This window comes from Macaca fascicularis, chromosome 14, assembly GCF_037993035.2.
Source record: "Macaca fascicularis isolate 582-1 chromosome 14, T2T-MFA8v1.1".
Classification (NCBI taxonomy): domain Eukaryota; kingdom Metazoa; phylum Chordata; class Mammalia; order Primates; family Cercopithecidae; genus Macaca; species Macaca fascicularis.
In genome coordinates, this window is record NC_088388.1 from 29,175,742 (window position 1) to 29,202,821 (window position 27,080).

General features: G+C 45.5%; 1 protein-coding gene across 20 annotated transcripts in view; it reads right to left on the bottom strand.

The window, feature by feature from the left end:
• PRR5L (proline rich 5 like) overlaps positions 1–27,080 on the bottom strand; it is a 176,879-nt gene that overhangs the window by 69,767 nt on the left and 80,032 nt on the right. For 5 of the 20 annotated variants that reach the window (XM_074013951.1, XM_015434909.4, XM_074013949.1 and 2 more), the window contains exon 1: positions 21,934–22,312. The exons of 5 other annotated variants lie outside the window; for them this stretch is intronic. The gene's annotated coding sequence lies outside the window, so the exon portion shown is untranslated. Of the gene's footprint in view, positions 1–18,313; positions 18,450–19,495; positions 19,563–19,916; positions 20,160–20,623; positions 20,711–21,933; positions 22,313–22,347; positions 22,551–23,374; positions 23,867–27,080 lie in introns of those variants that run through there. 10 more of the 20 variants (XM_065528320.2, XM_045370428.3, XM_005578174.5 and 7 more) reach the window with 5 other exon arrangements.

Genomic DNA, 27,080 nt, shown 5'->3' on the forward strand with positions numbered 1-27,080 from the left:
GACGAAATGAGATCACGTGACATGGCCGGCAGACTGGCACAGCCATGGGCCTCAAGGACTGGCTATTTCCATTCGGATGAATTTCTTTCTTTCCTCGACACCTTTGGACCTGTAATTTCAGTCTCTTATTCTATAGTGACTCTAAAGTCTAAATGAATGACTTAAAAGGTGAGTATTAGAGTTCAGCAGAGTGAAGGACAAAAGGAAACACCACGAATCTCATAGTCACTTTTTACTTAGGGGTTTAGTAGGTTTAGCCCAGAAGTATGTTCACTGACATCTCTCTCACCAGCTAAGTCTGCTATGTCCCAAAAACTAATGATGCAAGAAAAAGATATTCTAGCCTTAAGTCAACCTTCAGGTTGCCAGGGGAGAAGGTTTTTGCAACCCCAGCTGGTTAGCATTCGAAGAAGGGGGAACCGAAGTCTCAACTCCAAATCAAACATGCTGTTGTGGTCAGAAGAGTGAGTTAGGCCACTCAGATGGGCACGGAGGCAAGCCATCGAGAGGGCACGGGAGGTGTTAGCAGCTGTCTGCAGGCAACAGGCATCGCAACAAGGAACTTGTGATACGAAGAGGCAGAAAAGAAATGACTTGTCCTGTCTCTTTTTTCTTTTAAGGAAAAAGCAGACTTATGTCCTGTTTTTCTGTACAGTCTTTGCCCCTTCACCCCCTGCTCAGAATGAGTTCAACAGTTTCGTTAAACTTTATTAACAAAAGAAGCATAACAGGCCTGTCAAGTTTCAGAAGGCCTCAGCAGCTTCATAAATGCCACTGCCACTTGGAAAGATCTATATAAACCAACAAATGAGATGATGAAGAAAGCAAGCCACAGAAGGTCCTTCCGTATCCTTAAACTGGCTAGCTTTGGGATTTAACTCGCCCAGTAAAGGTCACACTACAAAGACAGGATCCATTTCGCTGCCCTTCTTCAAATGGGCCTGCTAACTGCAATTCACCTGTGTAATTACAGGATATTAACTCCCTTTATGAGGATCTTAAACGAGTTAATGGAGCTGCCTCTCATTCCATGGCACTGGTACAGGGAAGTAGAAAAGTGAGCAGAATGGATCGTTCCAGGTGTTTACCCACCACCTTCCTGCCGAAACACCCACTTCTCCAGGAAACTGTAAGACACTGAGGATTGCAGGCTGGCTCCTGTACCCATCCACTTCTCAGTTAGTGTCCCCAGGCCGCCTAGTCCAGCAAAGCGCCAGGGCAGCTCCATCCACACACTCAGCCCCTCTTAAATAAGGGTCACTTTCAGCCTACGACTGTGGCTCCCGCGGACTCATAAACTGCAGAGTCACACACAACGAGTTGCCACTGACTCATTTTTCTCCTCCCGAATCCACCACTCTCAATGCTGACAGTTGAAGAGAATGTGAAGCTGTCTTTGTCTCCACCATTCCTACTTCTGGGCAGAGCCAAGAGACCTCCCCAGAGCAGCACAGGGAGGAAGGAGGAGGGAGCATTGACAAGAGTGCCCTAAAGGGAAATGATACACCCTGGGTTCACCTGCTACAGCGCTGGCCCCACCGGCGCAGGCCTGTCCTGACCTAAATCTGACAAGTCAGAAAATGACAGAACAGACGGGCCCTCGGAGTGGGGCCAGTCCAGGTCCCATCCACAGATGACAAAGGTATAGCAAAGAAACAAAGAAACTCATCCAAGGTACTCGAGGCAGGAGGAGAGCTAGGACTGTGAGAGCTGTTCCCCGACACCTGTTTGAGCATGTTCCCCAGCTCCCACCTAGGCCAATCTGCAAACTCCTTGAAGACAGACATAGGGCTTCATTCACCTCTGCATCCTCAAGACTAAGCTCACTGCTTAGCCTGTAATCCCAGCACTTTGGGAGGCTGAGGTGGGTGGATCACCTGAGGTCGGGAGTTCGAGACCAGCCTGACCAACATGGAGAAACCCTATCTCTACTAAAAATACAAAATGAGCGGGACATGGGGGAGCACGCCTATAATCCCAGCGACTCAAGGAGCTGAGGCAGGAGAATCGCTTGAACCTGGGAGGCGGAGATTGCAGTGATCCGAGATCGTGCCATTGCACTCCAGCCTGGACAACAAGAGCAAAACTCATCAAAAAAGAAAAGAAAGGGGAGGAGAGGGGAGGGGAAGGGAAGGGATGGGAGAGGAGAGGAGAGGAGAGGAGAGGAGAGGAGAGGAGAGGAGAGGAGAGGAGAGGAGAGGAAGGGACGAGAGAGGAGAGGAGAGGAGAGGACAGGAGAGGAGAGGAGAGGAAGGGAGAGGAGAGGGGAGGGGAGGGGAGGAGAGGGGAGGGGAGGGGAGGGGAGGGGAGAGAAGAAAAGAGATGAAGGAAGATATAAGAATTAAGAAGACATTGGCTAGGCCGGGCACAGTCGCTCTCATCTGTAATCCCAGCACTTTAAGAGGCCAAGGCAGGCGGATCACCTGAGGTCAGGAGTTCGAGACCAGCCTGGCCAATATGGCAAAACCCTGTCTCTACTAAAGGTACAAAAATTAGCTGGGCATGGTGGTCTGTGCCTGTAGTCCCAGCTGCTCAGGAGGCTGAGGCAGGAGAATAGCTTGAACCTGAGAGGCGGAGGTTGCAGTCAGCCAAGATCGCACCACTGCACTCCAACCGGGGCGACAGAGCAAGGCTTCAATCTCTCTCGGAAAAGAAAAAAAAAAAAACAAAAAAGGCATCGGCTGCCTGGCTGCCATGAAGCCAAGCATTGTCTCAATACATAAACTTCCTCAACCCTCACAAAATACCACTTGAGCTGGGCACAGTGGCTCATGCCTGTAATCCCAGCACTTTGGGAGGCCAAAGTGGGCAGATCACAAGGTCAGGAGTTTGGAAATCAGCCTGACCAACATGATGAAACCCCGTCTCGATTAAAAATACAAACATTAGCCGGTGTGGTGGTGCACCTATAATCCTAGCTACTCAGGAGGCTGAGGCAGGAGAATAGCTTGAACCCAGGAGGCAGAGGTTGCAGTGAGCTGAGATCGTGCCACTGCACTCCAGCCTGGGCGACAGAGCAAGACTCCATCTCAGAAAAGAACAAAACAAAACAAAACAAAACACTTGAACATCAGAGAAGTTAAGTAACCTACCCAAAGTCACACAGCTAGTGAGTGACAGACCATTGACTGGTGCCTCATTCCCTAGCCCACTCCCACTTTTCCATGCTACCAAACTCAGTCAGAAAACCAGAATTGAAGCCACTAAGTTAGGAACCAAATTTCATATCAAAAGTTCAATCTCATGCCCCTGAGATAAATAAACTGGCATAAGGAACTCTATGACCATACTTGATGGGGCAAGAGGAGTGGTGAGAAAGGATGAAGGAGAAAGCACAGCTGCCTTAGACACCCACTCCCTACTAGCTGTGTAACCTTGATCAAGTTACTCGACCTCTCTGAGTCTCAAATTCCTCCCACATGAAATGACCCTGAGTGACTGCCTGAGGGTTAGAGGAGGATTAAGTGAGTAAATATTTGTCAAGCGCTTAGAACTGTACCTGGCAAATAAGTGCTACCTAAGAGCTCGTTCAATAAATAAAATCATGTTGTTGCAGTTATTCCTAAACTGCCAAGCTGTGACAGAAGTAGGGATACAACAGCAGCTCCCTCTGCTTCTGGTAACCCAGTGGCATCTGGAAATACTCCACTGAGGAGCAGACAAGTCCTCTGAGCCCCCATCCCCATCACAGTACACCCAGGCTTGCCTCCTTAGCCCTTTGATAACTCATGACGTTATTTACTGATCCTACACCTCTCTGTAGCAAGTTCCTCAGTTTGAAAGTGTTTTTCCACCCACAGTTGTGCTTCTAAGTCTTACCTCAATCCTGTAAGGCAGATGGAGCAGACAGTCTGTCACAAATTAGAAAACTGAGGCCTGAGCAGGTGCCTGACTCGGCCAAGGCTGGATAGCTGTCAGGTCAGGGACTCAGCCCCGGCCGGGAGCCTCCCAGCCTCACACCTGGCTCACTGTTGAGCCTGCCAGGAGATTCCTTTTATCTTTTTTCCTATATATTTCAAAATATTTTCATTATGAAACATGCTTTAAGAGTTTATACACACACAAACATATATTTTAAATAATAATAGTAGACCAGGCATAGTGGCCCACGCCTATAATCCCAGCACTTCGGGAGGCTGAGGCAGGAGGATTGCTTGAGCCCAGGAGGGTGAGACCAGCCTGGGCAATGTAGTGAGATCCTGTCTGTACAAAAAATAAAAATAAAAATGAATTGTTCAGCGATGGTAGTGTTTGCCCGTATTCTTAGCTACTCAGCAGGCTAATCGCTTGAGCCCAGGAGTTCGAGGTTACAGTGAGCTGTGATCTTGTCACTGCACTCCACCCTAGGCAACAGAGCAAAACCCTGCTTCTATTTAAAAAAAAAATGAATAAATAAATAATGATAATAAACTAGTACCTACTTAAGAAATAGAATGTTACCTTGGAAACTCTATGTGCCCCTATTTTTCTGATAATAGCATACTTGGTCATATATTACAAAAAACATAAGAATTCACATAACTCTATAACATACATAGTGAAAGGCCTCTTTCTAGCCACTTAGTATAAAGCAGCGCTATCCTGTAGAACTTCGAGATGACACAAATGTTCTGTATTTGTGCTGCCCAATATGGTAGCCACTAGCCATATATGGCCATTGAGAACTTGAAATGTGGCTAGTGCAAGTGAGGAACTGAATTTTAATTGCATTGAATTTTTAATAGCTGTACACATGTGTACACACACATTCTTGTTAATATGCTAATAAGAATGAGTAATGTTTTTCTTTCCTTTTAATAACACGTCATGGCCATCTTCCCATATCACTACATATTGATCTACTTTATTATGTTTAATGGTAGCTTGACTATTCCATTTAGGAGGTATTACGTTTTATTTAACTAGTCCCCTATGGGTAGATATTTAGGGAGTTTCTCCTTTTTTTGTTACTGTAAAGAATGAGCGTATCTGTGGGTCTTAGGGATGACATGACCACGTTTGTAAGGTGCCTTCTCAGCAGTGGAACTTCTGAATCAAAGGGCCCAGAAAGTCTTGCTATGACTCTAATACCCACCCCTACCAGAGCCTAGAAATAGCATTGCAGAAAAGATGTTGAGAAGTATAATGCTTATAGCTCTGAAGGATGTACAGCCACAAGTGTGTATCACTCAAGAGCTTTGGGGGCAGATAAACCCTAGAATCAGTGGTCACTTTGCCATTCGCTCACTGTGGTAGGCAGAAAAACATCTCCCGACCCCCTACAAAGATACAGTCACTTGTCACCAAAACTTGTGGATATTATCTTATATGGCAAAAGATGCGATTCAGATAAGAATTTTGAGAAGAGAAGCTGGTCCTGGATTATCCAGGTGGACCATAAACACAATCACATGTGTCCTTATAAAGGGGATGCAGAAGGTACTAGGGACAGAAGAGGAGAAGACACAGACACACATAAAGAAGAAGGTGATGTGGAGACAGAGGCAGAGACTGGAGTAATGCAGTCACCAGGAGCTGAAAGAGAAAAGAAGCAGATTCCCCCCTACAGGGAGTACAGCCCTGACCCACTTTAATTCTGCACTTATGGCCTCAAGAACCATGAAAGAATATATTTCTGTTGTTTGAAGCCATGAAAGCTGTGGTCATTTATTATAGCAGCCACAAAAAACCAATACACTCACAGTATGACCTTGGATACCTCTGAGCTGCAGTTTCTACATCTCAAAAGTGGGAAAAGGAAGAGTTACCTTGGAGAGTTGTGGTGACCAGAAAGATTGTCTATGAAATACTTTGCATGGTTCCTGGAACTGTACAGGTGCTACACACAGGTGCAGTGGAGGCTGGGAGAAAAGTCACCCGAGACAGGCTGGTGTCACCACTTCCTGTGGAGCACTGAGCAGGTGATTTAGGATTTGCAAGATATTGGATGAGATGACTCAAGTAGGACTTAGAATGCTCCTTGAACATAGCAAGTGCTTGATAAATGCTACCTATGGTTTATTGTATTGCCTCCATTACTGTGACCCCTGTATTAGCCTGTTCAAACTGCTATTACAAAATACAGCAGCCTGCATGGCTTACACAACAGAAATTTGTTTTCTTGCAGTTCTAGAGGCTAGAAGTCCATGATCAAGGTGTCAGCAGGGTTGATTTCCTTTGAGGTCTCTCTCCTTGGTTTACAGATGGCTGCCTTGTAGCCATGCCCTCACATGGTCTTTCCTCTGTGCACTCATGCCCTTGATGTTTCTCTTTATGTCCAAATTGCCTCTTCTAGGACACACACACAAAAATGGAAAGACATTCCATGTTCACTGATTGAAAGAATCAATAGTATTAAAATGTCCATACTATCTAAAGCAGTCTACAGATTGAATGCAATCCCAATCAAAATACTAATGACATTCTTCACAGAAATAGAAAAAAAAAATCCTAAAATTTATATTAAACCAAGAAAGACCCAGAATTGCCAAAATCTTCCAGAGCAAAAAGAACAAAACTGGAGGAATCACACTACCTGACTTCAAATTATACTACAGAGCTGTAGTAACCAAAACAGCATGGTACTGGCATAAAAAACAGACACACGGATTAATGGAGCAGAATAGAGAACCCAGAAACAAATCCACACATTTATAGTAAACTCATTTTTGACAAAGGTGCCAAGAACATACACTGAGGAAACAACCGTCTCTTTAATAAATGGTGCTGGGAAAACTGGATATTCATATGCAGAAGAATGAAACTAGACCCCTATCTTATATATAAAAATCAAATCAAAATGGGTTAAAGACTTAAACCTAAGACTTTATACTATGAAACTGCTAAAAGAAAGCATTAGGGAAACTCTCCAGGACATTGGACTGGGCAAAGATTTCTTGAGTAATACCCCACAAGCACAGGAAACCAAAGCAAAAATGAACAAATGAGATCACATTGATTTAAAAAGCTTCTGCCCAGCAAAAGATACAAATCCACAAAGTGAAGAGACAACCCACAGAATGGGAGAAAATATTTGCAAACTATCCTTCTGACAAGGGATTAATAACCAGAACATATAAGAAGCTCAAACAACTCTATAGGAAACAAATCTAATAATCTGATTTTAAAATGGGCAAAATACCTGAATAGACATTTCTCAAAAGAAGACCTACAAATGGCAAACAGGTGTATGAAAAGATGTGCAACATCATTTGATGTGGTTTGGCTCTGTGTCCCCACCCAAATGTCATGTTGAATTATAATCTCCACATATCAGAGAGGGACGAGGGACCTGGTGGGAGGTGATTGGATCATGGGGGCAGTTTCCTCCATGCTATTCTCATGAAAGTGAATGAGTACTCATGAGATCTGATGGTTTTAAAGTGTGTGGCAGTTCCCCTCTTGCTCTCTCTCTCTCCTGCCACTATGCTTCCCCTTTGCCTTCCCCCATGATTGTAAGTTTCCTGAGGCCTCCCTAGCCATGCAGAACTGTGAGCCAATTAAAACTCTTTTTGTTATAAATTACCCAGCCTCAGATAGTTCTTTACAGCAGTGTGAAAATGGACTAATATATCATTGATCATCAGATAAATGCAAATCAAAACTACAATGAGATATCATCTCACCCCAATTAAAATGGCTTTTATGCAGAAGACAGGCAATAGCAAATGCTGGTGAGGATGTGAAGAAAATGGAACCTTCATATACTGTTGGTGGGAATGTAAATTAGTGCAACCACTATAGAGAACAGTTTGGAGGTTCCTCAAAAACCAAAAAATAGAGCTACCATATGATTCAGCAATCTCACTGCTGAGTATATACCCAAAAGAAAGGAAATCAGAATATAAAGGAGGTATCTGTACTCCCATGTTTATTGCAGCACTATTCAAAATAGCCAAGACCTGTATGCAATCTAAGTGTCCATCAACAGACTAAAGAAAATGTGGTACATATACATAATGCAGTACTCTTCATCCATAAAAAAGAATGAGATCCTGTCATTTGCAACAACATGGGTAGAACTAGATATCATTATGTTCAGTGAAATAAGCCAGGCACAGAATGACAAACTTCACATGTTCTCATTTATTTGTGGTAGCTAAAATCTAAAATGATTGAACTCACGGAGACACGAAAATGATGGTTACTAGAGACTGAGAAGGGGTATTTGTGGTGGGAGGAAGGGGGGATGTTAAACGGGTACAAAAATATAGTTAGGTAAAATGAACAAGATCTTGTATGTGATAGCACAATAGGGTGACTACAGTCAACTGTATTTTAAAATAACTAAGAGTATAATTGGAATGTTTGTAAACAAAGAAAGGAACAATGCTTGAAGTGATGGATACCCGATTTACCCTCATGTGCTTATTGTGCATTTCATGCCTGTACCAAAATATCTCATGTACCCCCTAAATACACACACTAAGTACCCACGAAAATTAAAAATTAGAAGAAATGTTCTATGCCCAATGTCTCTGAGTTAGAGAAACTAGAATTTTGGTCCATATTCCTTTCTGAAAGACCAATGCTAGTTACATTAAGAAAAATTCCCTTCAAAAGCAACTTAAAAGTTTTGGTGCTGGCACCTCAGTTATCTGGAAAGCCCAGGCCCTGGGTCCAGGAAATTCCGTGGCAGTTACAGAGTTACTGGGAGGTATCACAGGCCTTGCTAACACTCAGCTCACATGAGTTTCTTCAAAAACTTCCACGATGTGTTTCTTGGAGAAAACAGAATGTGTCATCTCACTTTCTCCTCACAGCTGCCACGGCCAGGGCATAGAGATGGGGCAAAGCCCTGCCTACTGGGGCAATGGGTAGAGGAAGATGCTGCACTTAGTGGAAAATGCAAATGAATTCCACTAGGGCTCCAACCTTTGACTCTGAAAAGGGAAGTAGAATCGTGGCTCAACAACTTAAAATAAAGAAGTAGGTGGCTTATAATAACTCTGAGGCTTCCAGGAAAAAGCCATTCTGAGTGTAAATAACAAAGAAGTCAAAGAAAACAGCCATGCCATCTGATGTGACTGCCTGGAAAACAAGGAGACACTAGTTCCCAGGGAAACAAGAGAGATGGCCTCTTTTACACATAACCCTCAGAAGCTTCTGCAGTCAGAAAGCCTAGCATGCAAATCCTTCCCTGGCCCATGAACACAGGAATGACCCAATGTCCTTCCACACCACCAGGATTTAGATAATGATCGGTCAAACTCAACTGATCCATTCTCTAATTGCAGTCAGAATGGTCTTTCTAATGACAACCTTGATGATCATGATAGCACCATTTACTGACTGCCAACTGTGAGGCGGGCACTTGCCATGTATTATCTCAGCATTTTAAAAATGAACTTACAGGGTCTTGACTTTTAGTGAAATAGAATAGAAAGTATTAGAGTGCATCACATCTGGAGAAAACAAATATCTTCATGTTTACTGGGTTAAAATGTCTCATCTATTTCACACCTCATATGGCACTCAAAACTACATGAAAGCACCTGTTTGGGAGTACCTGTGTCTGATCTTACAACCACCAGAAGGTAGGTGCTATTACCAGCCCCAGCTTACAGAGAAGCAAATGGAGGTGTCTAATGTTTAACTGGTCTCAGGTCACACAGCTCATGAGAAAGGATGCTGGGACTAGAACCCAACAGTCCAGAGCCCACCATGCTTACGTCACTCTTTGCTGCAATGCCTTCAAATGTTCCCCACAAGTCTTAGAATAAATTCACAAACTCCATCCTCACAGCCTCACTTCTCACCACTCTGCAGTTCCTCTCATTGGCCTTCCTTCATGTCTTCCACCAGCACCTGCTCTGCCCCGCCCCAGGATCCTTCCATGTGCTGTGGCCTCTATGTGAAATATTTCCCGCCCTACTCCCCAGGTTCAAACCTGCACCCCCTTTATAGCCCACCATCACTCGCTCAGAGAGGCCCTCCTTTCTCCTCACCCCTGATTAGGTTCCATTACCCCCAGAGAGCACCCTCCCTACCTCCTTCGTCATCTTGTCATAATCCGCCTTAATAAATGACTACAGAATTATTTGTTACAGTTTTGTGAGGCCCATAAGGGCGGGCACTATCTGTCATGTTCTCAGGTACATCCCCAGGGCTTAGCACAGGGCTTAGTGAAGCAGGAATTCCATAGATGTTCTCTGAATGAGTAAATGAGCCAGGTGTATGTGAAGCATCACTGCTAAGAGACAGCAACTATAAGTAGGTGTCGGCTCAGAACACCAACATTTAAAATTACATGGGCATTTTGGGAGGCCGAGGCGGGTGGATCACCTGAGCTCAGGAGTTCAAGACCAGCCTGGCCAACATGGTGAAACTCTGTCTCTACTAAAAATACAAAAGTTAGCCAGGCGTGGTGGCGGGTGCCTGTAGTCCCAGCTACTCGGGAGGCTGAGGCAGGAAAATTGCTTGAACCCAGGAGGCGGAAGTTGCAGTGAGCCAAGATCGCGCCATCGCACTCCAGCCTGGGTGACAAGAGCAAAACTCTACCAGAAAAAAAAAAAAAAAAAATTACATGGGGCTTCACCATGGGTAAACACCAGGGTATTGAAATCTGACTCACTTGGCTTCAAATCCAGCCTCTATAGCTTATTAGCTGGATGACCTGCATACGTTCCTCATAGGCTCTGAATTTTCAGTGTCCTTGTCTGTCAAATGGTTGTAATGCTTAAGTGCATGTTGTTAAGATGAAACTGAGATAACCTAGATCATGGCCTGGCCGTGAGTAGAGGCCCAAAAAGCTATAGTTATTATTAATATTTTTAAACAACATTGTGTTCTTTGCAAAACTCTCTTAGGCTTCACAAGGTGATGGGTGGTGGGGTTGGGGGAGACAGGCACTCGCACGCGTCGTTGGAGGGAGAGCACTCTGACTTGCCTGCTGCGGAAGGAAATGTGACAAGATCTATCTAAGTGACAAAGGCCATACCCTCTGACCCAACAAATCTATTTCCAAGAATTTTATTCAAGGCACATCAAGTGGCTTATGTAACATGGGTTTTACTGCAGCCTTGTTTATAACAACAATGAGCTGGAAATAACCTAAGTGCTCCCCCACAGGGAACTGGCCATATGTAAACTATGGTGTCCCATATACCGGAAGGCAAAGCAGCTCTAAGAAAGAGCTGACCTTGGGCCGGTCGCGGTGGCTCACACCTATAATCCCAGCACTTTGGGAGGCCAAGGCGGGCGGATCACGAGGTCAGGAGATCGAGACCATCCTGGCTAACATGGTGAAACCCCGTCTCTACTAAAACTACAAAAAATTAGCCAGGCGTGGTTGCGGGCACCTGTAGTCCCAGCTACTCAGGAGGCTGAGGCAGGAGAATGGCATGAACCCGGGAGGCGGAGCTTGCAGTGAGCTGAGGTCTTGCCACTGCACTCCAGCCTGGGCGACAGAGCGAGACTCCATCTCAAATAAAAGAAAAAAAAAGAAAGAGCCAAACTTGAATGAAAGAAAGGCTAAACACAGAGCCATGCGTACATTATGCTACCATCTATGTAAAAAAGATAAAAAAGAGCATTTACCCTTTTCATTGCATGTGCGTAAAATGTCTCTGGAAGGGCAAACCGGCAACAGGTAACACTGGTTTCCCCCAGGGCAAGGAGCTGGGTAGCAAGGACACAGTAGGGAAGTCTTTTCTCTACAAGCCCTTTTGGACTTTTTGAATTCAGAAACATGAAAATGCCTTACTTCTTCAAATAAATAAGTGTAAAGGCAATAGTGGCTCCCCTAACCTCCCTTCCACAAAAGGAAGACAACAAATAAAGGTCATATGATTTCTTCAAAGTCACCCAGCTGTTAGGAGGAAGTCAAGATTCAGCTTCTGATCCCAAGCAGGACTCTAGCAATGACAGTTCATTCATTTGACACCAATTTTATTTATTCAGCATTTATTCCACAACAGGAGTGACCCTGTGCAGGAACATATGCGCTAGCAAATAAACACTGGCAGGAAAAGTCGATGAAAGGAAGAACCAATTTCTTTTCTTTTTTCTGCACTATGCATCATGAACAGGCCAAAAGGGCCAGGCTGGGACCAGCTTAGGGAGTGAGGCAGGTGTGGACAGTAAGCTTGGTTTACTACCAGCACCTGCCCTGGCTAAAGGAGGCAGCCGCTACTCAATCTGATCTGGTGTTTGCCATCTTCGGATATAAGCCCGGTTTTGCCAGATCTGATATTTCCCAGGAAAAGCCAAAAATCCAAATTTTTAGAAACGTGCAATCACTGGATTTGTAAGTGTTGGCAACTAATTCACCAGGCCAACCAGCACTTTGAAGGCCAAACATGTAGGTTTATGACCTTTACCCCCATCACAGCTGCAGCCTCCAGTCTTCTCAGAGCTTTTATGCGGGGCCTAAGCCAGGTATAAGGTAAGCCCGCACTAATCAGTCCCTGTGGCCTTGGGCAAGTCACTTCACTTCTCTGGGTCTGCTGACTCACCAGTTAATTAACGGTTTGGCCCAGCTGATGGCCACGATGTTCTTTCACCATCTCTGGCTGTGCATTCAGCCCCTACCCTGGGAGCCATACACACCGAGAACCTTTGAGAGAGGAGGCAGGGACTGACACCCTAACACAACACAAACTCAGAACCCTCCCTCAGCCATGCTTGAACTCCCACCTACCACATTATCGAATTCACCAGCCTCTTAACTTAGCGGCTCTCTGTCTTAACTCACTCTCAACCCATTATCGATGTCTCTATGAAGCCTCACGTATGACATACTCCCTCCCCTATGTATTATATACACACCCAGATACAGGGTAAGTCAGCAGCACCCAAGATATTGCTAAAGGAAACACACAGAAAGCACAACCCTCCAAGCCAGCAGAGGAGACTAGATCTGGACCCCACGCCTGCCCCAGGGCCAGACCACTAGATGGAAACTAGATCACAAGTAAATTTTCAAAAGTGGTGGGTTCATTTGGTCAAATCAATTGTTTACCATGGCTATTTTATTATCATTATGACTGCTAATTAGAATAATATTAACTATCATCAGAAGCTGGCCAGGATGGTCAGGACTGTGTCAAGCCTCTATTTGCATCTATTACCTCAGTTAATTTCTACTCTGAACCAATGAGGTAGGTTTCATTAGGCTCGTTTTGCAGATGAAGAAACCGAAGCATAGGGATTCACTTGCCCAAAGGCAGAAGACTAGGAAGGGGGACCAAGAGGCAAATCCTGTATGATTTCAGAGCCTGAACTCCTGACTCCTCTGTTTTAAACAATGCTCATGTGTGCCACACACAGAGCTGAGAGATTAAACGCCACCCGTTGCTTCCCTTCATAAACATCACCCATAGCTTCTTACCTTAGAGCAAGAGGACTCTGCCCCTCAAGCAAGGAGTCTTTGTTTCCTTGTGGCACCCACAGACCAGGCTGCAGTTGTTGTGTTTATTTACTTGTTCAGTGTCTGATGAGCCCTGACAGGATGGAAACTCCTTAAAGGCAAACATCTTGCCCGTCTTGTTCACTCTCATATCCCGGTGTCTAGCATGGCACTGAGCACATAAAAGGTACCCAATAAATATTTTTATTTTATTTATTTTTAACATATTTTTAATTATTTGTACTTTTTTTTTTTTTTGAGACAAGGTCTCACTCTGTCACCCAGGCTAGAGTATGGTGGCACAATCACAGCCCACTGCAGCCTTGACCTCCCGGCTCAAGCAATCCTCCCACCTCAGCCTCCTGAGTAGCTAGGACTATAGGTGTGTACCACCACACTCAGCTAATTTTTTGTAGAGACAGGTCTTGCTGTGTTGCCCAGACTAGTCTTGAACTCCTGGCCTCAAGTGGTCCTTCCATCATGGCCTCTCAAAATATTGGGATTACAGGTGTCAGCCACCATGCCTGCCCAAATACTTTTAAATGATGGAATAAAAGGTGCACTTCCAAGTCACCAGGAAGAGTGGCCTTCCTTTTCCTGAGAGATCAGAATAATTTTCTTTGCTGCTGACTAAACTTGGGTCCACCTAAGCATTATTGTCCACAGGGACGTAGACCTGGGCCACATGGGTGAGCAATCCTGAGCCTGTTTGCTGGTCAGTGGAGCCTACAGACATAGCAGAGCAGAAGTGCCTGCTACATAGCATAGCACATTTGTTTCTATTAAGGACCAATCTTTGCAACTCTTAGGAGACAACAGCCGGACAGCTGGCCAAGGAATGAACGCTGACTCTTACAAACAGGCAAATGTTAAGGGTCAACTGTGAACTATGGAAAGGGCTCAACAGGAAGCAAGAGACAACTTTCTCAGGCGCTACTGGAAACTGAGTGCAGACAGAAGTGTCTGAGAGTCCAAACTGGCACAACAATAAATATTAGGGCAAACAGGATACACACTCAAGTGTTTATCTCTGCTTAACAGTGTTCACTAAGTGTCCACAGGATTCAGAAAGCTGACAATTTGGACGCACCTAGAAGTCATTATATCATCACGTCATCATTGCATTGGCCTGCAAGCCACTGTATAATCACCAGAGAAATCCCCTTCTGTGGTACAAGTTAAGCAAAGCTGTGGGAAATAACCACACATCTTATTTACTCATCTATAAGCCCACTTTAAGTATCAAGTTTCTTGGAGTGCATATTGTCTGGGTGTGGCCCACAAATGTCATCCAGAGTGATTCTACAGCGCCTACCAGATGGTAAGCCAAAAAGTCTAGACACAAGCAGTAGCTAAGACTGACCATTACGTGAGTGAGTAATTACATTTCTGACATGTAACGTATATAAAACCCTGGTGAAGGAAAGAGTAGTCAAAAGCTACAGTCTGGCAGCCAACAAGAGTTTTAAGTGTGGGAAAATGTGCTCTAGATTAAAATGTGCAACTTTAAAAAATTAGCTCCACTCTCTCGCTGCAGAAATAAGATAAAATGTTTTTTTCATAAGAAAAGGAGATGAGGCTGGGTGCAGTGCCTCACACCTATAATCCCAGCACTTTGGGAGGCCAAAGTGGGAGAATCCCTTGAGGCCAGGAGTTTGAGACCAGCCTGGGCAATATAGCCAGATCCCATCTCTACAAAAAAATATATATAGCCAGGCACGGTGGTACATGCCTGTAGTCATACCTACTCAGGAGGCTGAGGCAAGAGGATCCCTTGAGCCCAGGAGTTCAAGGCTGCAGTGAGCTATAATCACGCCACAGCACTCCAGCCTGTGTGACAAAGTAAGACACTATCTCCAAAAAAATATAAAAGAGAAAAGAAAAGAAAAGGAAGGAAGGAAGGAAGGAAGGAAGGAAGGAAGGAAGGAAGGAAGGAAGGAAGGAAGGAAGGGAAAAGAGAAAAGAAGAGAGGAGAGGAGGGGAGGGGAGGGGAGGGGAGGGGAGGGGAGGGGAGGGAAGGGAAGGGAAGGGAAGGGAAGGGAAGGGAAGGGAAGGGAAGGGAAGGGAAGGGAAGGGAAGGGAAGGGAAGGGAAGGGAAGGGAAGGGAAGGGAAATTTCTTCTCAGGTAGTATAGCCAGGTATAACAGGCATTGAATACAGACTCAGAAAACTGATGAAATATCCACATATGATCATTTCATGGACGTAATGAGTCCAATTCAAGCCCATTTAACTCAACCAAACATTAGAGTGCCCACTGGATGCCAGGATCTGAGTAAAGGAAGTTACAGGGGGCAAAGAAGAATAAATGATCTTCCCCCAAGGAGCTCAGAGTTTCAAAGGAAATATCCAAAAGTAATACTATAAATGCAAGCAGACACCAAGGGCTGTAACTGAAGATGGACAACTGAGACAAGATTGAGGCAGAAAGGTTAACTGACATTCTACAGTTACGAAACAAAGCTAATGAAAGGTCAACTGAAAACTACAGGTTCTCCACTTCCTTGCCCATAAGTCTAACGAATATGGGGCCTGGAGAATGGAAAGGAAATTTTGAGAAGGAAAAACAAGCTTTCATATGTAAGAAGTTTTAAAAGTTCAAGGTGTATTCAAGTCTTAACTATGAGATACCAGGTGTAGGATGAAAACATCACATTTCAACAAATATCTAGGGAGTACCTACTACCCCTGCCACAAAGATGAGCCAGATAGGCTCCTACAATAATATAGTAATAAAAGGGAATAGTAATTGGTCATGATTAAAGAAAAAGACAGGGGTGGCCGAGGCGGGTGGATCACCTGAGGTCAGGAGTTTGAGACCAGCCTGGCCAACCTGGTGAAACCACATCTCTACTAAAAATACAAAAATTAGCTGGGCATGGTGGCAGGCACCTGTAATTCCAGCTACTCGGGAGGCTGAGGCAGGAAAATCACTTGAACCTGGGAGGCGGTGGTTGCAGTGATCCAAGATCGCGCCATTGCACTCCAGCCTGGGCGACAGAGCAAGACTCCATCTCAAAAAAAAAAAGAAAGAAAAGAAGAGAAGAGAAAAAGAAAAGAAAAGAAAACAAAGAAAAAGACAGGAAAGCCTAAAGCTGGGCTGGGAAACAATGCTTACAGCAGACCAAAGCAGAGAATGTGAATAAGATTAGCAGGCCAGGTGGGGAATGTGGCAAACTAAAGAGTGTCCTCAGACTCCTTTTGGTTTATTACAGAAAAGCTGAAAACCTGTGTTCAGATGTCAACTCGCCCAACTTTTAAATACTGGAAAAATCATCTTGTTTTCTTCTTTTCCCCAAAATACAATGCAAGCCAAACAGTACATGTCTGATGCCAAAGTTTGGCCCATGGGCTGCCAGTTTTAGACCCTTGCATGAGACTGAGTGGGGACAAATGTACACAGCTGTTGACTGTGAGGGCCAAAGGAATGATGAAAAGACATATTGTGAAGGTTACAGAGCTAAGTCTCAAGAAAAAGAAATACAGCCCTGGGGAAAAAAAGTAATTGAACCAAAAAAATTAAACTCCAGAGGCCTGTGGTATAACACTTGCCACTAACATCTGCACAGCACTTTATAGTTACTAAAGCTCTTCCTCATGTTATCCCATTTGACCCCCAACAATCCTAGGAGGTGGACACTATTATTATCCCTATTTTAGAATTGGAGAGTTTCTGGTTCAGAGCATTTAAGGAGCTTGCCTGTGTGGTCCCATAGCCATGGAGGGATAACACCAGAACTCAGGTGTAGATCTTGTACTTTTTCAGACTCTCAAAGAGAAGAATTCCAGGCCATCTCTATCACCTGATTTTTAAAGAATATAGATTCCTGGGCCCTCCCCTAGTGATTTTCATTCACTGGGTCCAAGATACCTAAATTTGTACTTTCCAGATATCTTCCAAGTGATTCTGATGTACCACTAGGTTTGGTAACACTGGTCTAGACCAATGTCCTCAACTAGGGGTGATTTTGTCCCACTGCCTGGAGACACTTTTTGATAGTCATAACTATAGGAGTGGGGGGTGCTGTGGGCATCTAATGGGTAGAGGCCAAGGATGCTGCCAAAAATCCTACTATGCACAGGACAGCCCCCACAACAAAGAATTATCCGCTAAAAACATCAATAGGGCCAAGGTTGGGAAGCCCTGACCAAGGATCTAGCGCCCTGCTACCCACATTGTGATCTGGGAACCAACAGAATCAACATTGCCTGGGAGCTTCTTAGACATTCCGGCCCCAGCCCAGACCTACTGAATCAGATTCTGTGGTTTAACAGGATCTCCAGGTGATGCACGTGCACTTTCAGAAGCACAGTCTAGACCACGCTTCCATGGCCATCAAGGAATTTTAGAACAGAATGGAACCTTAGTGGTAGGCCAAAGTCATTACTTTGTAAATAGGGAAACTGAGGCCCAGAATAACTGAGCAACTCACCATGGTCATACAGCTTGCTCATGGCAGAGCTGAGATCAGATTGCAGATCTCAATTCCTCAACCTGTGTTATCTCCATGATGCCCATTAGGACCAAAATGAGGGCTCATTCAACAATCCTGCCTCTCTGAAAAGTTGATACCAACCTTGGTGGGAAGCTTTTCTTTTGTTTGAGATGGAGTCTCACTCTGTCACCCAGGCTGGAGTGCAGTGATGCGATCTTGGCTCACTGTAGCCTCTGCCTCCTGGGTTCAAGCGATTCTCCTGCCTCAGCCTCACCAGCAGCTGGGACTACCGACACGCACCACCATGCCCGGCTAATTTTTTGTATTTTTAGTACAGACACGGTTTCACCATGCTGGTCAGGATGATCTCGATCTCCTGACCTCATGATCCACCCACCCTGGCCTCCCAAAGTGCTGGGATTACAGATGTGAGCCACCACGACCAGCCGGTGGAGAGCTTTTTTGAGGCCTGAAAGGAATCTATTGTCCTGTTGGTGAATAATTAAAAAAAAAAATTATCCCAAACACCACAAAAGAGTACCATGTTTACCCACTAACTCAGCCTGCGCGATGTTTTACAAGGAAAGCGGCCATACTGCTCCCATAGTGGTGATGTCCAGGAGCTAGCATGATGAAACCGTTCTCCAAAATGACGGCAGCAGTCAATACGGTCTCCCCAAAGGCATCTGGGGAAAGATGTTGAACCAGTTCCAAATAAGTATTTAGAATTAAATGGCAAGCGTAAAAGGGTTTACACCAAGGATTTATGCGGCTGAGGTCATAAGCAGGTTGTGACAGGGTTTTAGACAGCCTAGTTCAGTCTGATACAGATACACATCAGAGCCAGTGGTAGATTTTCTCCCCCTCCCCACCCACCCCCACCCTGCCCTCTGTCCTTGGGAAGAAGACAAAAACAAATCCTTTCAGCTATTCTTCCAGGCTCAACTTAAGCTAACATATACTCCAATTCCTAAACAGCTGAGTGCAATGCAGGCCCTTAATCCTAGTATTTGCTGGAAACCCAACTGCTGTCAAAGATGCCATCAACAAAATACGGGACGCATCCTGTGTCGAAAAGAACCAGCAAAGTTGGAGAAAGTTCTGTAATAGGTAAAGTAAGGAGAGAACGGAAAAGTGGAAGTATTGCTGGCATTTGGCAACCAACTAAAGTGAAACCAGAATATTGATGTGTGGGTGAGGGAAATATATTCGCACCTCAAAATTGAGGAGAGAAAAAGAAGAATGAAAGCTTTGCGAGTTTAATACATGAGTAAATACATAATTTTATGTAACATATAATTATATGCTAAATAAATGGAACAAATAATAACGGCAGGTTGTTTGGAGGGGGTAGATGTTTATCAGGTCTTCCCTCAGGCCACAGTCAGACGGGTTTCTACCGCTCTCCACAAACCCTTCTAGAGAGCCTAGCTGTGAGCTTCTGCTTTTTAATGAAGTTAGTATATAGTGATGTCATTACCCTGCTCCAGAAATGCAATATTTTTTAAAAGGGGGGGAAAGCAGAGAATGTCCTCTACACATTTGAAGAATATATAAAAGCCTCTAAAATCTCAGAATATGTTACAGCTGGAAATTTCAGGGAGTTTAAAAAAAAAAGTCAGCTTAAATTGAATAGACCGTTTAAATTCTTAGTTGATGGTAATTAGGGAGCAAGTGGCATTTCTTTAAACGCTGCTAGACAGAACTTAATCCAATTTAGGTAATCACTAACCTTTGCTTTTTTTCTCTTTCTCTCTCCCGTACATGAAATCCAAGGATTGATCTACAAAGGCCATAAACTGGCAAAGCATAAAAAAAGAATATTTAAAGAGGGAGACTGGGTGACTGGAACCTCAAAGGGCCAAGTCTAATTAAAATGGAAACATGTCCCACAGGCTTCCTGATTTATATTGACTATAAAGCCAACACCGAGCAGCAGAAGACATCGGGAGGGAGGTGGAGACACTTCCCCACTCTTCTCTTCTGGGAACCTCGTCTGGTGTGTTCTGCAGTGTGACAGCCATCCTCGCCCAGGCCAATGCTAGTAATTCTCTATATTCACAATAACGACAGGGCGTGACTTTCCTTATTCTGTGGCATCGCTACTGTAAGAATTATCCAGACTGTCCCTTCAGGCTTCATTGTTTACCCACCTCCTGTCCCCTCATTTTACAGTCCCTGAATAGCTCCAGCCTTGACTCCTGATCCAGAAACTTCCGATCCAGAAACTTCCATGTGAACCACTAGGATTTTCTTGAGAACATGGGACCCTGGGTTCTCCATGGAAGGCCTTCAAGGGTAGATATCAAAATGTACTGAAAAGAGCAAGACGCTTGAATTCGTGGCTGTGTGACACTGGGAGAGTAATAACCCTCTCTGAGCTTCCGTTTTCTCATCTGAAAATAGAGAAAATAACACCTTCCTGCCTGGCTTGTTGGGAGGCACAAATACCATTACCATAGCTAGACCTGGCTCACAGAAGTTGCCCAATAAATAAGTCAGCTCATTTGCTTTAACTGTACAAGTTACAAAGTAAATCTTGGATCCCCAGGTACCGACAAAAATGTGAATTAACTCAAGTTCACCTCTGATGCCCCATCACTGCCATCCGTCCCCCTCCTTGGCTCCATGTGAAATCTCTTGTAAAACAGTGCTTTCTGCTTATCGGGGTACCGCTCTCTTTGTTCCCCAATTCCAAAACCCGTATTATATACAAAATCCACAAAATATTTTATTCCTAGATTTCAGCAACTAACATATGAATTCACACTGACTTGCTAACAAACGGTCATTTCTACAAGCATTGCCTTTAACCTGTATTTACATTTGACATACAGAGAGGCAACTCTTGAGAACAAACCTTTAATGACGAACATTAGACATTGTAGGGATCTTTCAGAGGAACTCACACACTATTTTTCACATCAATTCTGTATTGGGTCTAGCTCTGCAGAAAGAATGAAAAGGAAAAAGGCTGCAATTTAAGAGAGATGTCAGCATATTTTACCTTGTACGAAAGGAACAGCCACAGGAAAACAGACACATGCACACCTACAAATCATTAGCATGGAGAAATCTGAAAAAAATGAAGTAATCCACAAAGTCCTTACTGAATTCAATTCTCTAAAGAGAAATGGCTTTAATGTTGAAGATACACTAAGTCAAGGAGCAAAGTGAGGATTATAATTTAGGTCTGGACTATTAGCAAGAGATTTTCAGATAATCAGTGTAACAGTTTTCTAAAGACAAGATTAGGGCTTTTTTCCCCAATAACTGAGCCAATTTGTAACACTCTGTTAAATTTTAAAAATAAATTAAAAACCATCAATCTAATCAACTATAATGTGAGCTAATCAACAATGGAGAATTGAAGGGAAAGACATCTCCCGACTACGAGTCTGGAGTAACAAATCTGTAATCCATTCTCAGCTCCATCCCTGTGTTTATGGCCTTAGACAAATTATTTAAATTCTCCAAGCCTCAGTGGGCTCATCTATATGGTAGGGATATAATAGTACCTATATCATTGTTTGCATGAGGAGTATATAATATTATCAAAGTCTCTCAACGCAAAGTTTAAAACATCTTAAGACCTCAAGAGGTATTTGCACCTTTCCCCTTTTTAAAACAAGTGGCACATATTGTAATGTTCAAACACAGAACATTATTGAAATCTCACTCACAGAAATAAATATGTATCCATGGCCGGCTGGACCTGAAAGAAATGAGGTCCCGCCCTTGAGAAACAAACTAGTCTAAATCAAGCCTTTTTTGACTTTCTTATTTCTAGTGCCTTTCTTCTTTTACATATTAATGGTTCCAGTTGTTAGAAGCATCAGTAACATACTCAAAGAGCGATGACTGCAGTTGGAAAAACTGAAGACAACTTTGGGGACTGATGAAGCATCACTTCCCTTATCTGCAAGGCTACATTCTACAGAAACCGCTCTAAACAGCACCCTTGATCCTGATTCTAGGGCTGCAACCAGAGAAGACTAACCAGCCAGCTTCCACAGACAGGAGCCCTGCACCTTCCTCAGTCGAACTGGGAACCTTACCAGGGGCTAAATTTTAAATGTGGCTAAATTAGTTTCTGCAAGCTCCATTTCCCCTCCTGACCCGCTAGCTGCTTCGTGTTGTAACAGCGCCTTCCACCCCAGAGCAATTTACCACAGCTCAGCACTTTGACATTTTGCAGTATGTAGGGCAATGAAATGTCATGACTGCAAATTTCTCCGGTGGTCAGGATCATCAAAGAGAGGTCAAAAAGGATAGTCTCGCGGGCTTGATCAGCAAGGGTCCCTTGAGGATGGTGGGGGATTGAAGGCGTCCATTGGGCCGGTGGCATCCCTTTGATCCTTAGTGTGGGTCACCTGAATGTGCACGTGTCGTCTGGGCAACAGGTCCAGAACTCCGCCCAAGCAGGGAAGCCCGGAGATTCCAGCCCAAAGTTTTTTCCACGCGGGTCTCCGGGGCAGACGTGCAGCTCAGACGCAGCGCGTGAACCTTTCGACTTGTGGAGCGCATCGCAGTAATTGAAACCTTGCACACCGCAGGACTGCCGTGGCGTCTATAAATACTCACCGCCTAACTGCTGACAAACAAAACGCGGGCTCCCGGCACCGCGGAGGAAGAGGCGGCGACGGCATGTGACCGAGGACAGGGGCTGGGTAGAACTGGGGGAAACCCCTATTGCCAGACAGGAAGGCATCCCAGAGCCGATTCCTGAAGCACAGTTAGCAAGCATACAGCCTGGTCCCACCCCGGGCGGCGGCCTCTAGGAAAATGGGCCGGAGGGTTGGGCAGGCAGGGTCCTAGCTGCCGGGGCGGGGCCCCCAGAGCGCCCCCTGCGTGCAGCGAGCCCGGCGTGCGCGCACAGTAGGCGCGCAGAGGAAAGTCTCGCCATAAGGCAGGCAGGCGGGAGAAATAAAACCGAGGGGGGATACTGCGGCCTCCCAGCGCGGGGTCCGCAGCTGGGCCGTCCCAGGGCTTGCTCGCAGCCCGTCCCGGCGGGGTCCCAGCGGGATGGGCCCTGGCCCGCCCTAGTCCGCAGAGCGCGCGTGTGCAGCAGCGCACGGGACAAAGTGGCTCCCTTCCCTGCCCTTCTCTCCCACGCCTCCTTCCAGAAAAACGGGGAAGGCCGGGGAAAGGCTGTTGCAGGCGCGAAATCACCCGCGCTTAAGCGGGGACAGCTCTTTAGATTTGCCCCCCAGACCGAGAAAAAGAGAGTCAAACAAGCCGACTTTCTTTTTCGACCTCCCGGCTCAGCCTAGGTCCCATGATCACCAGCATCCCCATCCCACCCCACGGCGGTACCTCAGCCACCCTAAACAGCAGACCCGCAGCGTGGCCTGCCCACCGCCCCACCATGGTGGTCGCGAGTAGGATCCCCTACGCCTGCCTGCAGCGTCCGATCGAAGGATCCTTAACCGTGCAGGAGTTCCCACCTGGTTGGCCCCCACATGTGACACTTTTCCCCAGCTCCTCCCCGCGACCCCCGCCACGCCGCGCCCAGTCAGATTAGTGCGCGGTAATTTGCTGCTCAATCCTGCGCGGTTGCTGAGCCTATGACTCCGGCCCCTCCCAGAGACGCCCCCCACCCACCACTCACCTCCTTGGGATCTCCGGCGTGAATCACACCGAGTCGCGCACACCCGCCGCTCGCCTCCGCCCCAGACTCCGCGCGCCTAGGAAAAAGTTTCCGGTCTTCCCGAGGAAGTTTTCTCACCGGGGAGAAATGAGCGACCTGGATGGTTCTCCCTGTCGCGCTCTGCCCAGCTCTCCCTCCCTCCCTCCCTCCCTCCTTCCTCCCTCAGCTCTGCCCTCCGATGGGGTCTCGTCCAGCCTCGGTTCCTCTCCAGAGCGAGTCAACAAACGCATCGGCCGCGGAGCTCCCACAGCCGGGCTGGTGACACGTTTCCCTCCTCTCTCATCTTACGGCCTCCTCCTCCTCTTCCTCCTCCTCCTCCTCCCTCTCCTCCCTTCCTCCTCCTCCCACTTTTCCTGTCCCGGGCACCTCGCTTTAGTTTCTCTCCAACAAACAGCCCCCACCTCACTTCACACCATCCCACTCCTCCTCCCCTTCAGCAACTCTCACTCGGCTGGGGAGAGCGGAGAGGGGGGCCCTGCACTTAAATCCAGTTCAACAATTTCAGGAAATCCAAACTTTTTGACTTAACCAAAAAAAAAAAAAAACAAGGACGATGCAGGTCAAGGGAGCTCCGTGCTTGTGTTTCTCTCACACAAGGGGAGATGTGCAGCCCCTCGGCCCCGCTGCCCCGCAATGGGAAACCGTCAAGCCAAGAGGTGATTCTGGGGCTCACTTGAAAGGAGCAGGGCAGAGCTGAATAGAGGACTGTAGCCTGGAAGTTTTTTTTTTTATATTATTTGAATTTAATTTTATTTTTTTTAAGGAATAGTCCCTAGGGCGATTCCAGAAGTTGTTTCAAGTGCATTAATGAAAACATAATGCAAGTGAAATCTTTCCCCTGTTTGCAAATTCTTTTAAAGCTCCCAAACTCATTTTCTAACTGCAGGTTTAATGAATTGGAGGGTCCTTCAGAGTTTGAATACCACAGAAAACCAACAAGCCAAAAATTAAAAACAATGCATAATTATTTTGAAAACTGTTCGTGTGTGTGTGTGTGTGTGTTTTGTTTTGTTTTGTTTTTTTGCAGGTGTTAAGAATTTAGTGCAGCTGTTTGCAGGACTCACTACTTGCATCATTTCACCCTATGGTTGAGCAGGAAATACTTTAAAAATGCTGCCCGATCGCACATCACACGTAGGCTTTGAAACCACAGTGACATTTGCTGAAGAAAAAGATATGCGTGTCCTTTTATCTCAAAACTGAGCAAGACTCATTTTCATTTTTTGATTTGGTCATTGCGACCCTACAAAACCTACGTGTTAGGGTTGTTGTGGGCATGGGAGCGGGTTGAGGAAGTTCTGGGTGTCTCATTTGTCCTGTGATATTAGGTAAAGCTAAAAGATCCTCAACAGAAGCCCTAGAATGATGAAGGGCTTTAAATTTCATCCCAGGAATCACACACAATGAAAGAGACTGGGCATGGGACACATACCTGGGAAACAATTTTTTTTTTTTTTTTTTTGAGACATTTCCCCTCTGTCATCCAGGCTGGAGTGCAGTGGCATGATCTTGGCTCCCTGCAACCTCCAATTCCCTGCGTTCAAGCAATTCTCATGCTTCAGCCTCCAGAGTAGCTGGGATTACAGGCATGCACCACCATACCCGGCTAATTTTTGTATTTTTAGTAGAGACAGGGTTTCACCATATTGGCCAGGCTGGTGTAGAACTCCTGACCTCAAGTGATCCACATGTCTCTGCCTCCCAAAACGCTGGGATTACAGGCATAAGCCACTGTGCCTGGCCAGAAACTGAGAGGACAAAGAGCAGGGAGGAGACATAAAAGAGGTTGGTCTGAAGGATTAAGAGCCGAAGCCTGGAGCCAAAATGGCAAGGTCTCTACAGCAGCTCCTCTTCTTCCCATCCTCTGGTTATTAGCCAAGTTACTTAACTTTGCTGTGCCTCAGTTTACTCATATGAAAATGGGGATAAAAGTAGTAGCTATGTCTTAGGGTGGCTATGAGGATTTAGTGAATTCAAACAGAAAAAATGCTTAGAAGCCCTGCTGGGGTTCAAAGGATATTAAGCTATTATTATTCCTATCATTATCCCCAGGGCCAGGGAAGAGGAAAGGGAGCTAGTTCTACGCGGCTGCAAGGAGATCAGTTTGGGAACATCCATTCTACATTGCTAACTCTCTCATCTCCTTCAAGTCTTATTTCAATGAGACCTACCCTATTCCACCTATTTAAAGTTGTAATTCGCCCCTCCCTCCCAGTCTCCCTCATTCAACTCTGCTTTTTTTTTTTTTTTTTTTTTTTTAATAGCATCTATCACCTTGTAACATATTGTATGGTTTACTTTAAGAAAAAAATTATGGCCGGGTGTGGTGGCTCACGCCTGTAATCCCAGCACTTTGGGAGGCCGAGGCAGGTGGATCACGAGGTCAGGAGTTCAAGACCAGCCTGGCCATCATAGCGAAACCCCATCTCTACTAAAAATACAAAAATTAGCCCGGCATGGTGGTGGGTGCCTGTAATCCCAGCTACTCAGGAGACTGAGGCAGAGAATTGATTGAACCTGGGAGGTGGAGGGTGCTGTGAGGTGACATCACACCACTGCACTCCAGCCTCTGAGACAAAGAAAGAAAGAGAGAGAGAGAGAGAGAGAGAGAGAGAGAGAGAAGGAAGGAAGGAAGGAAGGAAGGAAGGAAGGAAGGAAGGAAGGAAGGAAGGAAGGAGAGAAAGAGGTGGGAGGGAAGGAGGGAGGGAGGAAAGAAGGAAGGAGAGAGAAAGAGGGGGGAGGGAAGGAGGGAGGGGGAAGGGAAGGAGGGAGGGAGGAGGGAAGGAGGGAGAGAGGGAGGAAGGAAGGAAGGAGAGAGAAAGGGGGGAGGGAAGGAGGGAGGAAGGAAGGGAGGGAGGGAGGAAGGAAGGAAGGGAGGGAGGAAGGAAGGAAGGAGAGAGAAAGGGGGGAGGGAAGGAGGGAGGAAGGAAGGGAGGGAGGGAGGAAGGAAGGAAGGGAGGGAGGGAGGGAGGAAGGAAGGAAGGAAGGAAGGAAGGAAGGAAGGAAGGAAGGAAGCAAGCAAAGGAAAGAAGGAATTATCTCTCTTTTACCACCTCCTACTTTCAGGGTAGAACATCGGCTCTATAAGGGACCGCTTTAGTTAAACAAATCCAATTTTTAAAAATTCACTGATATTGCCCAAGTTTCTAGAACAGTGTCTGGCACATGGTATGTACTCAGCAAATGCCATAGAAATGAACTCATTTAGCATATGCTGTACTGATTGCCTATGGTGGGCAGGGCATTGTGCAATAAGAAAAAAAAGTTAATCATGAGGCTTATCCAAAGATGAAAGAGGCTCCTGTGGAAGAAGCATACTTCCTGGTAAACAGAAGTATTCACAATATAGGAGCATGCCATAAAAAAGTACTGAAGGACTGAAAGGGAAGTTTAAAGAGGTTAAATTCTTTTCTAACCCTAAGAGTTTCTCATTTTGTAAGCAGATATTTTTTCTTCTCCTTTTTTTTCTTTTTCTTTTTTTTTCTGAAACAGGGTCTTGCTCTCTCGCCGAGGCTGGACTGCAGTGTCTTAATCATAGCTCACCATAGCCTGAAATTTCTGGGCTCAACTGATCCTTTGCCTCGGCCTCCCAAAGCACTGGGATCACAGCCACCACGCCAAGCCAGAATTTTCTTAAGACGAGAAGTAGTCAGTATTTCCATGGAAA